The sequence below is a fragment of the Cydia splendana genome, chromosome 2 (genome assembly GCF_910591565.1).
Source record: "Cydia splendana chromosome 2, ilCydSple1.2, whole genome shotgun sequence".
NCBI lineage: Eukaryota > Metazoa > Arthropoda > Insecta > Lepidoptera > Tortricidae > Cydia > Cydia splendana.
Genome location: NC_085961.1, coordinates 25675002 through 25692096, shown reverse-complemented (window position 1 = coordinate 25692096; position 17095 = coordinate 25675002). Strand labels below are relative to the sequence as shown.

The following is a 17095-nucleotide window of genomic DNA, read 5'->3' as shown; positions in this document are numbered from 1 at the left end:
AAAATATAAATACAAACATATCCTTCAAGAAAAGAGCGAATTCCCATCTTCATCAGTGCGACAAGTGCGTATTATATTAACTTTAAACTCAAAAAAATTACCTGCTCCCTGTACAATCACTCTGCATTCCATCCTTAACCTACGGTTTAGAAACAAAATTTAATTTTACTTTTATTAATCTTCCGTAGCATTAGAAACAGATGGCGAACTCAAGCTGTGCCTGCACTTCAGAGTTAAGCTAATATTCTTTGTTCCGGTTTCATTTTATAAATTGGTGTAGTCAGGTTAGGTTAGGATATGATGATGATGATGATTAAACAATTTGTTAAATAATCATCATTGATCATTAGTTTTCATCTTGTTTTAAGAGGACCCTGCGTTGTGTAATGTGTATTATGAATTTAACGCGCTCCAATAAGTGATCAACTGATATGCTTAATAAGACCACTCCGGCCCGGCCTGGCCGCGTAGCCAACCTGGCAATCGCTCCGTAGCGATCGAAACGCAACTGTCACTGTCGCACTTATAAGGAAGTGTGATAGAGAGACACAAAGCGTTTCGTTGTCGAACCGATAGTCACCTTGGCTAGGCCGGCTGATTGCATTTCGCGAGCATCAGCGTGAGCCGTTATCGCCATCACTTTAATTTGCTTACACACAAACATACACTTCGCAAATACCCAATCTCTTACATTTGCCTATGCAGCAGCATAGGTGCTGTTTAAACGGCGATCTGCTCGCTTGACCGTGTTTTTTAATTACCCTGATTAGCCAAAAACGACCCGCAAGCAGCGGTCGTGCTCCAGTTGAACGATATCGCCTTTAACTACGCTAAATGGCCAATTCACGTTATACGGACAATGCAGTGCCACCGGCAAGTACAGCAAACAGGCGCATTATTTAACATATTCATGCACTGTATTACCCGTTAGGGTGGGCCGATTTAATTTTTTTTCGAATTTCGCATCGTAAGACCCCTCAAAAGTTGCCGAAAAAATAGCGTATTCTATGAAAAATAAAACAAAAAATCCTTCATACTATATTGAGCCCTCTACCGAGGTTTGAAATTAAAAAAATAAAATATAAATCGGTTTAATTTTAAGTTCATGTTTTATGAATAAAACAAATATTTATAAACATTTCATGACTATTCCTACTCTCTCTTGTATTCTACTTACTGATTTGTTATACTGTAGTAAGTTGCGACCTGTTAATAAATAATAAACTATACTTGTTCGAACGTGATTTGAGCCTCGAAAACACCAGTTAAGGTACGTCGTGTTACTTTAAACTGGTGAACAGATAAGTATCGTTTCTTGCGATTAGAAAGTGTTTTGATTGCAAAGATAGTATTTGAAGCTAATTTGTAAATTTTTAACATCGCATTAGTGCTGGAGTTCGAATAAAAATGAACACGGAGCCCTTGTTTGGATTCGCGGGGGGACGACGAAGTGAAACCGTCTGCCCCATGTTTGGATCATTCGCAGAGCTCAATCACAGGCAGCTCCCAACAATAGCTGATGTTATTAAGTTTATATTATTAAAGAGACATGAAATAAAAAAACAAAACAACGGGAAACAACCTTCCAACTCCGATATTTTTCAATTGGTAACTCAAGAAATCAATCTTATTTGGGAAGCAGCTTCTTTACCGACAGTTTCTGAAAACCGTATAAAACAGCTACTGAAATTACATTTAGATAAATACAATTCATTAATAAGGTACCCTGATTCTAAAAAAAATGAAGCTTTTGAACAAAAATGGAATGATTTTAAATCTTACAGTTTGATTACATTATTCGACATAAGTTCCTGCAAATGTGACGAGAAGTGTAACTGCCCGAAAGAAAGAAAGGTTCCCGTAAAAGAAATCCCGTTCTTAGCAGACCAGAGAGGTGAAAGGAAAATGATTATTGGAAATATTGATAAGATAGAGACCCAGAAAATTCAAAACAGATTGTTAAGAAAAGAAAAACAATCACAAAATACAATCCGAGATAGTGTAACTTCTTCAATACCAGTAAGTTATCTAAATAAGCAAAGTGTCTCTACTAAAAGTTGCGAAGACAATACCGATCCCCATGACGCCGTTGCAACAGTACCTGCTACTTCGCAGAACTACAATCACGTATCGCTTCCAACTGTTGCGACTTTATGCGATAGATATCGTCTGTCATCGCGAACGGCGGCAGCTCTCACCACAGCTGTTTTAGTAGATGTTGGGCTAGTCACGAATGAAGACAGGCATTTAGTGATTGATAAAAATAAGATTCGTAGGGAAATAAGCAAGTCTAGACAGGAGACTCAAGAAGCTTCAAACCGGATAACACCAGAAAGTATTTATTTTGACGGGAGAAAAGATAAAACATTAGTATCTGAAACGAAAGGACGACGCATACATCGCAAGGAAATACTTGAAGAACATATTTCTATCTTGTCCGAACCGGGAGCTCTCTATTTAGGCCATACTACACCAGAGAAAGGAACGGGATTAGGAATAGCGAAGTCAATAACAGATTTCTTGAGCTTAAAAGAGTGTAATACAGATGACATTAAATGTATTGGCTGCGACGGTACTGCCACAAACACAGGTTGGAAGGGTGGTGTCATACAGTATCTGGAGAAGCATCTAGGAAGACCATTGCAATGGGCTGTATGCTTGCTTCACGCTAATGAGCTACCCTTGAGACATCTTTTCGCCAAATTAGATGGGTCAACAAGTGGTCCTCGTGAGTTCTCGGGCCCTATAGGCAAAAAGCTTCCCCTTTGCGAGAAAATGGATGTTATAACCTACCAACCAGTCGCTGGAAATATGTCTAACTTGGAGGAGAAGATTATAAATGAACTGAGCACAGATCAAAAATACCTGTATGAGATTTGCCAAGCTGTAGCATCGGGCATTTGTACACAGGAATTAGCAAATCGTCAACCAGGAAAAATGGCACATTCAAGGTGGCTTACCTTTGCCAATCGTATACTAAGACTCTACGTTAGTACCAATAGACCATCTAAAAATCTAAAAGCTATGGTGAAATACATCGTGACAGTTTACGCTCCTGTATGGTTTTTGATAAAAGTTAAATCAACATTGAAAGATGGACCACACCACCTTTTTATGATGATTAAACTTTCTCGAGACCTGCCTGAAAACGTGAAAAGTGTGATTGATCCAGTGATACAGAGAAATGCCTATTTTGGACATCCAGAAAATCTATTGCTGGCAATGTTATACGACTCAAGAAATCACGTTCAGAAGCTCGCCGTTGAGCGGATTGTTGAAGCCAGGACTACAAGCGGCACATCCCAAAAAATTCGCACTTTCCAGCCGCCACCACTTAACTTTTTAGCGGAAGATTATATTGATTTAGTATATTGGCAAAATATATGTATAACTCCTCCTCCAGCTCTTTCACATTACAGTAATGAAGAATTGCAAATGATGATGGAAGATACAAATCGACTTCCGCCCTGTGAATTTCCATGCCACACCCAAGCCGTCGAAAGATCTGTGAAACTAGTGACTGAAGCTTCTGAAAGTGTTATTGGACAATCTGCTAGAGATGGTTTAATTAAAAACACGCTAAAATCTCGTACAGTAATGCCGAAATTTGATTCAAAAAAAGAGTTTCAATATGTCCAAAACTAAAAATGTTCTACCTATTTAATTCCATTTATTTTATGCTTAGCTTGGAAACGACAATAAAATTCATTTCTCTAACATTAAACATGCTTCTATTTCTACCCTAGTGCTAAAATAACATTCACAACTGCATCAATAGTCATTATAATGAGGGGCTGAATATGAGTGGAAAACTAACTAGAAGTGAATTCTTTGACAGACGGTAGAGGGCTCAAGATACTGAATTAATTTAAAACTAAATATATAATTACAATCAGCATTACAAGCCGCAACTTTTGACACCTCTTACGTTACGATACGCAAGAAAAAAAAAATCTTCATACATGATCAGCCCACCCTATTACCCGTGCGTTGGATGAATGAATTGTTTACGAAATGAGGCGGATTTATGCTTTAAGGTATAATCAGGCATTCAAACTTGAGGCAGAAAATGATATTTTATAGTAGGTAGGCGATGTAAAGCCGTATAACTGTTTATTATAATTACTAATTTAGCTTTATGCATATGAAAACTGTTATTCATAACTTTGAAAAGTAAAATTAGATTTTCCTGAACTGAATGAAAACTTCTTAAGCATCGAAATTGAAAAGCAAAGGATTAAAATTCTGTACACGTATTCATTGTTCCCGAGTACATTGCAAAGAAGTGGGCGAGTGTCTCCCGTGTATTAGAGTCAGATAATGAGTAAGTGCTGACTTGGCCGCGTTTTAACAGCAACAATTTGTCTGGATTCCGTTTTCGTGATTGGCAATTAGTGCGGTGTGCCGGCCCCTTGCTCTCTTTGTTGAAACGCGTACTGTTCGTAAACAGTTTGACGTAGCAAAAGGGGTGTTGAGAAAGCAGGGAACACTGTCGTTTACTCACATTGATGTTGAAATTAAATCTAAGAATCCTAAATAAGTCAAAAATTAAACACAATATAAAACTACTGACAGAGGCCATCGCGTTGAATTGCGATTTATTTGTTCCTAATATAAATAAATATTTTGGTTAAAAATAATTATGTATTAATTATTTATCTTTCTATACTCCTTGTAAACAATATAGATATGTACAACAAAATACCCACATTTAAGACCAAAACAGTTTAATTTAGATAAATTTGCTAGCCAGATTGCGTGTAAAATATTTATTAACGTTGCCAACCATATATCCATAAAGGCATTATATTTTATTTAGAGCTTAAATTTTAATGGCCTTCCCAAATTGGAAACAAAACGCTTTCGTAAGCCTGAACATTAACCACACCCTGCCTGTTAAAGAAGCAAAACCAGTCGTTAAAGGATTTTACAATGTTTTACCCCCTTTTAGTAAGTCGACCGGATGGGATGAAATTCATGTTATGACTAATTAATTTTTGATAAATTTATTACAATAAAAGTGATAGATATAAGAGGCGACTGGAATGAATAAAGAAATCACACATCGCCCGTGAGGCCTATTTTTAACCGACTTCAATTTCATAGAAGGAGGAGGTTCTGTATTCGGTTGTGGCTTGTGGCTATATTTTTTTTTCTATGTACGTTCACCGATTACTCCGACATCCGTAGTCCGATTTGAGTAATTATTTTTTTGTTTGAAAGGAGCTACCTCCGAGTTGGTCCCATTATAATTTGGCTCTGTTCTGATGATGGGATCCATGAGGAATTGAGGGAACTCCTCAATTTTTAAAGGCACATGCATGGTGTTTTGGGCGTTTTCTTAAGCAACTCGAGCATTTTCTCCCGAAAACCACCAATTTGATGAAGTAGACCTGATGATGATGATAATGATGATGATTTTTTTTAAATGTAAGTATGTTCAGCGATTACTCCGGCACCTGTGATCCGATTTGAGTAATTCTTTTTTTGTTTGGAAGAAGTTACCTCCAAGGTGTTTCAGTATTATTTTTGGTTCTGGTCTGATGATGGAATCCATGAGGAATTGAGGGAACTCCTCAATTTTTAATGGCACGTGTTAAGTGATTTCGGGGTTTTCTAAAGTAACTCGAGCATTTGCTTCCGAAAACCACCAATTTGATGTACTGCAACTGTAGCCTTACCACGAGTTTGACATTCGCTAACGTCTTATGCATCTAAATGTAACTTTTTATGCATCTCGCTCATACTAAGGTTAGTACGAGCGAGATGCATAGGAAGTAAGTTATACACATGCTAGCGAATATATCAATGTCAAACTCGTGGTAAGCTGGTAAGGCTACTGATCGGGGGTTAGGGTTAGGAGTAAAGGGGTCAGGGATTAAGGGGTCGGGGAATGGCGGTTGAAGGGTTGCTGGTTCAGGATCGAGGGGTTCCTGGATCAGGGGTTGATGTGCTGTGAGGTTGAGTGATCGGGGGGCTGAGGGATTGGGTCAGTGGCGGGGCGGGCGGATAGATTTAGTTGACAGGAATTATAATTTCCCAGACGGACTCGAGAAAATTCCTGATTACATATTTACTAAAGTAATAGGTACACGAATTTAGTGTTAAACATGATCTTGTTTTTCATTCATGCGTCGCGCTCTTAACAATGCGTTAAAACTAAAAATGGAAAAAAAAACTTTTTTCAAAAAAAAATAAAACCGACTTCAAAAAGGATGAAATAAAATATTATCCTTTTTTATGTCTATGCGTTACCAACTGATATGTTTGAAGTCGGTGCCAAGCCAAGTAGTAACAATACCAGTCAAAAATAATCAGCTTTATGGCTATAAATCCCATTAGAACTGTACTAATAACTATTATAAATGTGTAAGGAATTCTGTCTGCCTCTTTGTCGCCTTTTCATGGCTAAACAACTGAACCGCTTTAGGTGAAATTTGACAAGAAGGTAAATTCCTTGAATTGTTTTATATTTTGAAATGTAGTCCTTTGGATAGGGGACGAGAAATAACTCAGTCCTAATCCCACACTTGCGTGCTATAGACTGTTCGAGCATTAGTAAGAAATGCTCTTTAAAAAATACGACGGCAAAAAAATGCATATACAGTGTGTGTCTTTCATAACGAAATTGGTTTTAAGTAACGATAGTTTAAAGTGCTTTTAACTGTTTTATCAAAAGAATATAACGATTACCTTTTATAATTAAGAGTAATTAATTAAAAAAAAATCTCGAGCAGCAATGTAATGCAAACATTTATTCGACGTTTCAGAGAGGAAGAGCTAGTTTCGTTTCCATTTAAATTCGATCAAAACATTAAAGTAACTCGGAACTGTTGCCGACGTTAACTTATTTACTGAATTATCCACTAGAAGACACTGCAATTTAAAACATACGCGATTTTGACCACACTAGCACAACAAATTTACATCAACAAATCTTTCTGTGTCTTTGCCACCACATTTATGAATCGCATTATTCACTGAACTAGACTGATATCAAAAATCACTGCACATACATTTATTATCACTTCTTAGAAATCACATTACCTAGTTCAAACATGCTTATTAAATTTATTAGGAATGTCTGTGTTGATCAACAAACTCGATGTTATCTTGACACTTCAACCCAATCAATGTGAAGTTATCAATCAGTACTTAAAAGAAACGATTAACTGATTCCGCCTCCTTAGTTAACACAAAGTTACCTACTTACATCAATCTTTTGACTGCACTGGCTGGTATAACAGGATGCAGGTAGGTTGACGTAAAATATTTAGGTGACTTTTTTCATGAAATTGTCATGTCATAATCACCTGACCATCGCCTTATACCTCGCAAGAATTAGCGGATATGATTCTAATGTATGGCGAAGCTATGCAAGATGCTAGACTAGCGTTAACATTGTATCGGGAGCGATTTCCAAATCGTCGAATTCCGCAAAACCCCAGAGTCATAGTCGGTGCATTGCAGCGTGTCCGGGAAGACATGCCCATTACTGGGAGAATCCAACCGTTGGCAAATGGACCCCGTTTTCATGTTCGTAATGAAGAAATTATACTGGAACATTTTGCTGAAAATCAACCACTGGCTCGGTAGATTTCGGCCTCGACGTTGGCCGGCCCGTTCACCGGACCTCACGATGTTAGATTTTTTTTTATGGGAGGCCATAAAAAACGAAGTGTATTCGAAACCACAAATATCTGTTGAAGATCTTCGGAACAGAATAATTGACGCGTTTCAAAAAGTCGCATCGAAATGCAAGGACGTCACATCGAACATCGACGAGTGAATCGCAGAGATTGATTTTATTTTTCCTCTTCCCCCCGGACCGCCATACGGTGTAAACGTGCCTACAAATCTGTATTACATTTATTTAAAATATTAAATTAAATTTCGCTACATTAAAATCGAGTGATAAATTCGGAGAGCATAAAAGCGAAGGAGTATAGCCGCTGCGACGCCGGGAGCAAGCTGCGCCTGGTACTTCATTCATCACGCACGGACCTACACGCGACGTGCACGCGCCGCCGACGTCAGCGGTCATTCATTAGCCGCAGGTACGTGCTAGACAGAGACCGCGCTACCGCGCTACCGTGAGCTTTGCTCTGCCCCACTGTGACGCATCGCACACACACGCGCACGCGTAGAACCAGTTGCCGACTAACATCCGCGCCGCTTCTGCTTGCCTAGTACCATGGCGACTCCGCTCAAGGGATCAGACCCGGAGATGTCGTTTGAAGAAGCGACAGGCAATAATGTAACCCCACCAAACTACGATTATGTAAATATAGATCGTTTGCTAAGACAGCCTATGCAAACAAATACTCAGCCAGTGTCAATATCTAATAACCAATTCAATGATTTTAAGGAGGAAATGAGAAAACTGATTACATACTATAACGTCAGTCAACAAAGAGAAATTGCCAGTATTAAAACGACTTTAAGCGAGATTCAGCAGTCCAGTCAAAATATAGAAAGTTCAATAAATTCTCTACAAATACAGAACGAGGAATTTAAAAACCAAATTTCACGATTAGAAAGCCACGTGAAGGACGATAGGGAGTATATTCTATTTCTAGAGAACAAATTAGAGGAGATGCAGACTGGATGCCGAAAAACAAATTTCGAAATCAAAAATGTACCCAAAAAAGATAATGAAACAAAACAAGACCTAATCGAAATGGTAATTTGCCTGTCTGAGACTATCGACTGTAAAATTAGCAAATCAGATATTAAAGATATATACAGGGTGCGCGGAAAAAGGACGGAAGTTAAAAATACGCCTATTATTATCGAAACAAACTCCGTGTTAATTAAGTCTGACTTTTGTAAGATGGCCAAATCTTATAACATTAAAAATAAAACAAAACTATGCGCAAAACATCTGGGATTCAAAACACAAGAAGAAACTCCCATATTTTTGTCTGAACACTTGACGCCTAAAGCTTCGCGCCTACACTACTTGGCTCGGGACCTGGCTAGATCGAAACATTACAAGTTCTGTAGGACCTCTTACGGCAAGGTCTACGTGCGGAAAGACGAACAAACTCCAATCATATTGATCAGAAGCGAAGAGCAGATTCACCATCTCCTACAGGAAGACTGACTAGAGATAAGTAATGTGAAAACTCTATATCCTTGTTTAATATACTCTGCCGTAATGATATTACTTTCGAAAATAATTATGTACCTAGTATCTGTCAATTTTATGAATATCTTTTACAATCTACAATTTGGAATCAAACTTGTAAAATATTATTTCCTAAATATCCCTCACACAAATAAAAATACACACTTAACTAATTTCAAACTCTTACTTTCTTTTTACACACTACACACACATACACTCACACCTAATACTAAAACAAATTACAAATATTTTAAAACTCATTCTTATGTTATTATTCACCATATAATGAACCGCCAGTGTAGCTGGATTAAATATTGGCACAATTCAAAAAGCACGCGACACTCTATTGTTATGATGCGCTACCGTCCAGGTCATTATGGATAGCACACTTCAAACTGTGAACGAGATAGACAACTTGGAGATAGCGCGCTCTTTACAATGTGATATGGGAGACCTAAAAAATCACTTAAAAATTAAAAGTGATGATTTTACGATGATATCTCAAAATATCAGAAGTATATACTCCAATTTTGACGATTTTATGATCACACTATCTACTTTCTCTTTCGATATTGATGTTATAATCCTGTCAGAATGCAGACTTAATGCAAACAAACCTTTACCTCAACTACCCAACTATAACTCGTATCATACTGAGTGTCAATTAAACCAAAATGACGGGGTAGTTGTATACGTGAAAAATAATCTAAAACATAAAGTCAAGGAAATAACTCTGTCACAAGCATCATGTTTGCAACTTGACATCTTAAATAACATTGTTTTAGGCATATATAGATCCCCGTCTCATCAAAATGCCGAAAGTTTTGTAAATTCACTTGGTGCTCACCTGGACACACTCCGTAGTATAGATTCTAGTAATAAAAGTATAATAATTGCAGGTGATATTAACATTAATATTGCGCTAAAGCCCATTGAACCTTCAACCGAACGTAAGAATAGAACCCACTATCTAAATACACTATCATCATATGGCATATTATCAGGTCACACAATACCCACCAGGGAGAAAATTTGTCTTGACCACTTTATGTTACATTTAAATAAAAGAAAACTAGCAGCCTCAATAGCCGTACTTAATACGTCCATAACTGATCACTTGACTACATTTTTATCTATTTCAAAATTAAAAATCAACTCACTCCCTAATAAGACTAAAACAGTTATAAATTTTGAAGAAGCACTTGAAAGTCTTAAATATAAAAATATTGCAGAGCTGTTGTTTTGTGATGATCCTAACATAATCATTAAAAATCTTATTTCCAAACTGACTCACTCATTACAAGAAAACACAGTGATCACAAATATACCAAAAAAAAACCGCATAATTAGACCGTGGATAACACAAGGTATGCTTCGCTGTATCAGAAATCGCAATAGACTTCAAAAAGCGGTTCAAGCTGATCCTCACAACGAAATCAATAAAATAACGTACATAAGATATAGAAATTACTGTAATAAGCTTTTAAAGAAATTAAAAAGTAATTATGAAAAAGAAATGATTGCAAAAAATACGAAAAATAATAAAGAACTATGGAAAAATATTAAAAACGTCACATATTCTAACAAAACTAACACTTCTAATCCAGAATTACTTAACCTCAAATCAACACAAATTGCTTCAGCGGATTTTATAAACGAGTATTTCGTAAATATTGGTAAAAACCTCGCTCAGCAGAATCATCCGTCAATTGATGAGCAAAACACTTATTTGCAAAATTTATCGTCTCAGCCGAACTCATTTGTTCTACTAGATGTTGACTATAACGAGGTATATAGTACACTCATGAATCTTAAATCCGATAGTGCTCCTGGCTTGGACAATATCTCTACAAAGTTCCTAAAAATGGCTAATGCAGAAATAGTCCCCGTGTTAACACATTTTATAAACCAGTGTTTCGAGAAAGGAATATTTCCTGCTCCACTTAAACAGGCAGTTATCACGCCAGTTTACAAGGGAGGGAGCAGAGACAATATTAGCAATTACAGACCAATTTCGGTGCTACCGGCAATCTCCAAAATTGTTGAAAAATTGCTTAATTCTAGATTAATAGCTTACTTAAACCAATTTAATATCTTATCAAACACTCAATTTGGCTTTAGGCAACGTAAATCAACCGAGGATGCGGTGGCAGCGTTAACTTCACTAGTTGTAGAGCAATTAGATAACCGGCAAAAATGTATGTCCGTATTTCTAGACTTGAAAAAAGCTTTCGATACCGTCTCTGTTCCCATCCTTGTACATAAACTAGAAAAAATTGGAATAAGGGGAACTCCGCTTCTTTTACTTAAGGACTACCTATCTGATAGAAAACAAAAAGTAAAACTAGAAAACTGCACAGGGGGACTTAAGGAAATCTCCTACGGCGTACCACAGGGAAGCGTTCTTGGTCCAACCTTATTTCTAGTTTACATAAACGATCTCTGCGGTATGCAAATCAAGAATGCTAAAATCTTCTCATATGCCGACGACACCGCTGTTGTTTTTACAGGGGCGACATGGAATGAAGTTAGAGTACATGCTGATCAAGGATTACGGCAAATTCAGAAATGGTTGCATAATAATATACTTACGCTTAACACAGCAAAAACAAATTGCGTTTGCTTTAGTATTTCGGACAACACGCAACCTGGCAGTGATTTTACTATTAAAATACACAATTGCGATGATACATTGACCCCAGGAACATGCAGCTGTCCGATCATCCAAAAAGTTGCACAAGCTAAATATTTGGGAGTTTTCATGGACCAGCGGCTCTCTTGGTATCCACACCTTGAATATGTCTCCTCACGAATAAGAAAATTTATCTGGATCTTCAAATCTTTGAGGTATGTGGTGCCAGGGGGAATGGATGGATCTAGTGACTCTGCCAAAGATCTACTAAAAGAAATATATATTGCTTTGGTACAGTCTGTCATAATTTACTGTATAACTATCTGGGGAGGCGCGGCCAAAACGCGTTTCTTGCAACTAGAGCGTGCGCAGCGCAGCCTACTAAAGGTCATGTATTTTAAGAGAATAAGATTTCCCACTGAAAGACTATATAGTATGACAAATCTTCTTTCCATAAGAAGATTGTTTATTCTTCATATAGTTCTGAAGAAACATAAATTATTACCATATGTTGACACTTGCACACATAGAAGACGAATGCATAAAGTTGCGACTGTATCTCAAAATAAAACTAAATTTGCAAAACGACATTTCGTAGCACTTTCTGCTCACTTATACAACTTTTTTAACAATGAACTTAACATACACAGTAAACACTATTATGAATGTAAAAAGATTATACCGGCTTGGCTTATAACACAAACATACGAGGAAACCGAAGAATTACTCACTCGAGTAACCTATCGTACATAAAACACGCACAGCCTTACTTATTCATACACTCAAACACACACACACACGCACACACACACATACATACACACATACACACACACACACACATACATACACACCCACACACATACGCACGCACACACACATACGAGGGATTTTATATTTTTATATTTTATATTTATATTTTTATATTTTATGTTTTACCTACGTTTGGATATTGATCTGTTTTATTACAATTTTTTATTTATACCTTTTTGCATGTGTTGTACCTATATAGCTTTTCAGCATCTTTATTGTAACTTTAAGTTAATCAAGTTAATATACCTACTTACTCACATATGTAGCACAATACTGTTAAAATTCTTCAGATAAGGAAGAGCGGTACCTCCTGGCACAGGCTTTAAAGCTTAAAAGGAGGTTCCAATCACTAGCTTTAAGATGATTATTGTGAAAGTAAATAAACATTTTTATTTTTTTTATTTTTTTTATTTTTATTATTTTATTAATAAAAAAAACTTTTCTATCTTTTTCATTTTTAATCGAACTTTGACCAAGAAACACTTGCGAAGTTTCTCCTCAAGCAACTTTTGTGAGTGAGAAAGAGAGGAGAAACTTCGCAAAGTGTTTCGCGATAGCAGGAACAAGGTCACTTGTCATTTGACGGTCTTGTCAATCAAAAATGTGACATGTACGATGTAGGTAATTGTAATAGGTGTCAGGATGTCACTAAGAGCGAAATTTCAATGAAATCACATGTCAATTGTTAAGTTTAATTTATTACTGATACATTGCGTGCCCAATTAATTTGTATGAAATTTTTTATTTTTTAACTTAATATGCAAATTTCAGTTCATTAGGACTTATACTTTCAGCCCTTAAAATTAGTGTCGTTATGAAAGACACACACTGTATATATATTTACACTAATGTGCCGACAAACATGGTACGGACTGCGCCAAGAAGGTTTGATCGTGTGTTCTGAGGTGTGTTCTTAGCTCCAGTCGACGTCAATGATATGTTTACACTTTTGCACCTTACTCCTTTGTAATAAGGGGAAAAGTGTAAACATATTTTTAACGTCGACTGTACCTACAGAAAGTACGTTCATTGTCGTCGTGTAAGGCAATCCAACGTAGGTAAATCCTTATCGAATCGCACCAAAGTCATGGTATGCTTCAAAATTTGGCTTGGCACCGACTTCAAACATATCAGTTGGTAACGCATAGACATAAAAAAGGATAATATTTTATTTCATCCTTTTTGAAGTCGGTTTAATTTTTTTTGTAAAAAGTTTTTATGTTATGTTTCATCACCAATAATGTCACTATTGACAGCCAACAGATTTCCTTAACCGTTTCATAATAAGATTATAAAGTTTGAATTGCTTGACACTCTCTATGTACCTATTGTTACCTTCTATGTATTATATGTAGGTAGGTACACCCTTGTACATGTACAATATAGAGTTGTATTAAGTATTATACAAGTATGTAAAAGTCGCGGTCTATATGATGCTCAGGCTCATTGTAATTTTGTGTGTGCGGCCACTTTTCACTTACTTTCGAACGTTTTCATTGAAAACATCTTTATTCACGTCATTAACACAAATTATACGTAAAAGAATTTTGACGCTATCGCCGATTCTAAAGTTAGATATGTCCGTAGTTTTCAATTACAAAAAATAAACCGCACTAATGAAACCCAGTTCCAACGTTCAGACTCAAAAAGAAACCTCTATTCCGAGGTTGAAATTCCGATCGCTTGCCAAGTTGATGAAGCTGTTCGTATGGGGGACTGGTATAAGAGCGTTCTTCGACTAAGTGTGGTTACTAGGGATAACAAGGTTACAAAATACTGGTGTGGCAGATATCAAGTATCGCCAAATCATTAGGAGTACAGCCAGGCTTTTTACCGACGCGATAAAAAGGAGCACGTCGCGTCGGTACGCCCATTTACGTCACCCCGGAGTTCTCTCGGAGACGGACGGCGGGCAATAAAACTCAATGTTATCTGGTTAATTTTTTCTTCTCTCCAAACCCTAATCTTGGTGTTACCGCTGCAGAAATATCATTATCAGTATTTTATCTTTATTATTGGTAATAAGTATTAACATTTTGTTACGAAACTTAATTAATATTTTAATAAGGCCCCGTGCATGAACTATAGGAGGCAGCATAGGAGCCGCCGGCGCGAGGCGTCGCCGGCGCGAGGCGTAAATGTGTCGTTTATGCTTCCGATGTAGCCCACAAGATAGCAGAACCAACTATGCACAAGGAAACGTACCGACGAGAACGGTAGATGGTAGCACTTGCTTTGGAAATGTACAAGTGCACATATGTTTCCGACTCAGGCCACAAGATGGCAGACCCTCCAACGCGCACGGTCCCTATTGAGTAACACCGCTGTCACCAAAGCTTAACTGTGTAAGTTGATCCTTGATGTTAATTGGCCCTTATAACACAATAAAATTATGGTAAGGCAAGTTATGAATGTAAGGCGAGTGCTGAAACTAAACAGTGAATGTGAAGTCGGTACCTTTAATTATAATTATAATTGCTATGCGAAAGGAAGTCCAATCAAAGTGTACAATTGTACATAGTTCATAAACACTACATGTAATAGGTCTGTATTTGGCACCGATACCGCGGTATTTCCCTATATAATTTATATATAATATAACGTATAGTTATAGTTACTTACTAGTTAAAACTAAACCACAAACGTTTAAAGCAACGACAAATACCTGGAGTCGCATTTGAAATATTAATATCTACCTTACTCTGTGCCTTAAAAAGCTTTCGGTGAAGTAAAGCCAAAATATCCAGGCAAACGATTATGATAACAGCTTTGTAAAATTGCCAAGCTCATCGCTTGAAACTCAATATCTGATCGGGGACGAGATTGCCGCTTCGCTAACACCTGTTTGGCTAACAAGGGATTATGGTCGGCGGTTTTTGTAACAAAAATTAATACTTCGAAAAACATTTTCGGTTTTCACATTTTTTTTACTGTTAAGCCATATGAGTTTTTTCTAGAGTGATTTATTTTCAAGCGCTTAGTTGGCATGTATTCCGATTAAAATAATGTGATAATATAGCCTTTCTGATTCAGAAAATGTCCCAGTAAGTATCGGTATACTGTGACAATTTGAGTCCTATGTCTCCAATTAGTTCTTTTCTTTCAAAATAATAATATTTCCATATTGCAGCTAATAATTGTACGCCTTTTTTTAAATCGATTACATTGCTTTATTATGTTTGCTCGTATCAAAATAAATTATAGATCAATATCTTTAACATTTTTGTACGCAAATTCATACAAACCTAACCGCATAAATACTGTTCCTCACCCTTGTTCATTAATTCCACCACTAAAGATAATACTTAGGAAAATTTTGATAAGGCCCCCCATTAACTTTTCTGGATTAAAATAAACAAATCATATTGAAAGAACCCAGTTTTATTTTATTAAGCTCCCAACAGTTAGCTCTTCTGAAAATTTCTTTCGAAAACTGCCGACTTGCCGAGGGCCGTAATGTTTGTAAGGGAAAGGGCTCCTTTAGGAGGTTTCGGTCGTAACCGAGTAGTTAATCAAGAGGGAAACGTGTTTCGTGCAATTTGTAGACCAATTTGACCCTTATAACGATCAACAGGGCTCTTAATAATGTTGTCATTTTAGAAACGTGTTTCATTATTGATACTTTGTTTTGATAAAGTTAATCGGCGGGATGACAATAAATATTTGTAATTTTAAAACCTTAAATATTAATGTATTCATGGAGTTCACTTCGACTTCCTAAATATAAACAATCACAACAATTTTTACTTAATGCCAAAATAACAATATAAATCGGATAATTAATTACCTTACCTACAAGGTTGGGTAAAACAATAAATAACGTTTTTAATTATATAGCCATTCGAGTTAAGATTTCGTTCTACACACATTTACGTTAATGAGAATCCTTGTAATATAAATTTGCCGCTTTGGTTTTTTTTTTCTGAGTTATCTCGTATTGCAACCGCTCTATATGCTTTAATTAAATAGCGCATCTATTCCTGTAACGGCTGTAACCCATTAACAGAAAATAATTAAACTGAAAAGAAAACTTAAGTTATTTTTAGTGAACTTTACTGTTCTAATTCTGTAGTAAAGAGTCTCTAAACCTAAGTCAAGAATATTTCCTTCATTTTTCTTTAGATAATGTAGAAAAACCTATCCTGTATTCTTGGTTTCTATATTTTTATCTCTTTATTTATTTCAACTCTTAGGCTAGGTGATTTATAATATACTTAAATATAAAAGTAAAATATAAAAACACTTACAAAACAATAAAAAATACATATAAACACATTATAAAAAACCTAACCTAGGGTGCCGCCAGCAGCAGCGGGGCAGGGCCCAATAGCTACCAGTGGTCAGGGCCGCAGAGAGAGCCGCCAATATTTTTATTATTGTTAAATAAACCTAAAGGTTTTTCTAATTTACCGAGAAAAAGTTATGAAGCATTGGTTATTTATATATATGCACCCATAAATAGTTCGTTATTAAACGTAAGTTCGTTTATTATAATTATTTAAGTCGAGATAGTTTTATTT

The 17095-nt window shown here is 36.4% G+C and overlaps 1 long non-coding RNA gene across 1 annotated transcript in view; it reads left to right on the top strand.

Annotated features, from left to right (window-relative positions):
* Positions 1 to 5845: 5845 nt before the first annotated feature.
* The window catches only part of LOC134806041 (uncharacterized), a 130182-nt gene continuing 118932 nt past the window's right edge, over positions 5846 to 17095 (top strand). The window contains exon 1 of the long non-coding RNA XR_010146456.1: positions 5846 to 5855. This is a non-coding gene — a long non-coding RNA (uncharacterized LOC134806041). The remainder of the gene's footprint in view (positions 5856 to 17095) is intronic.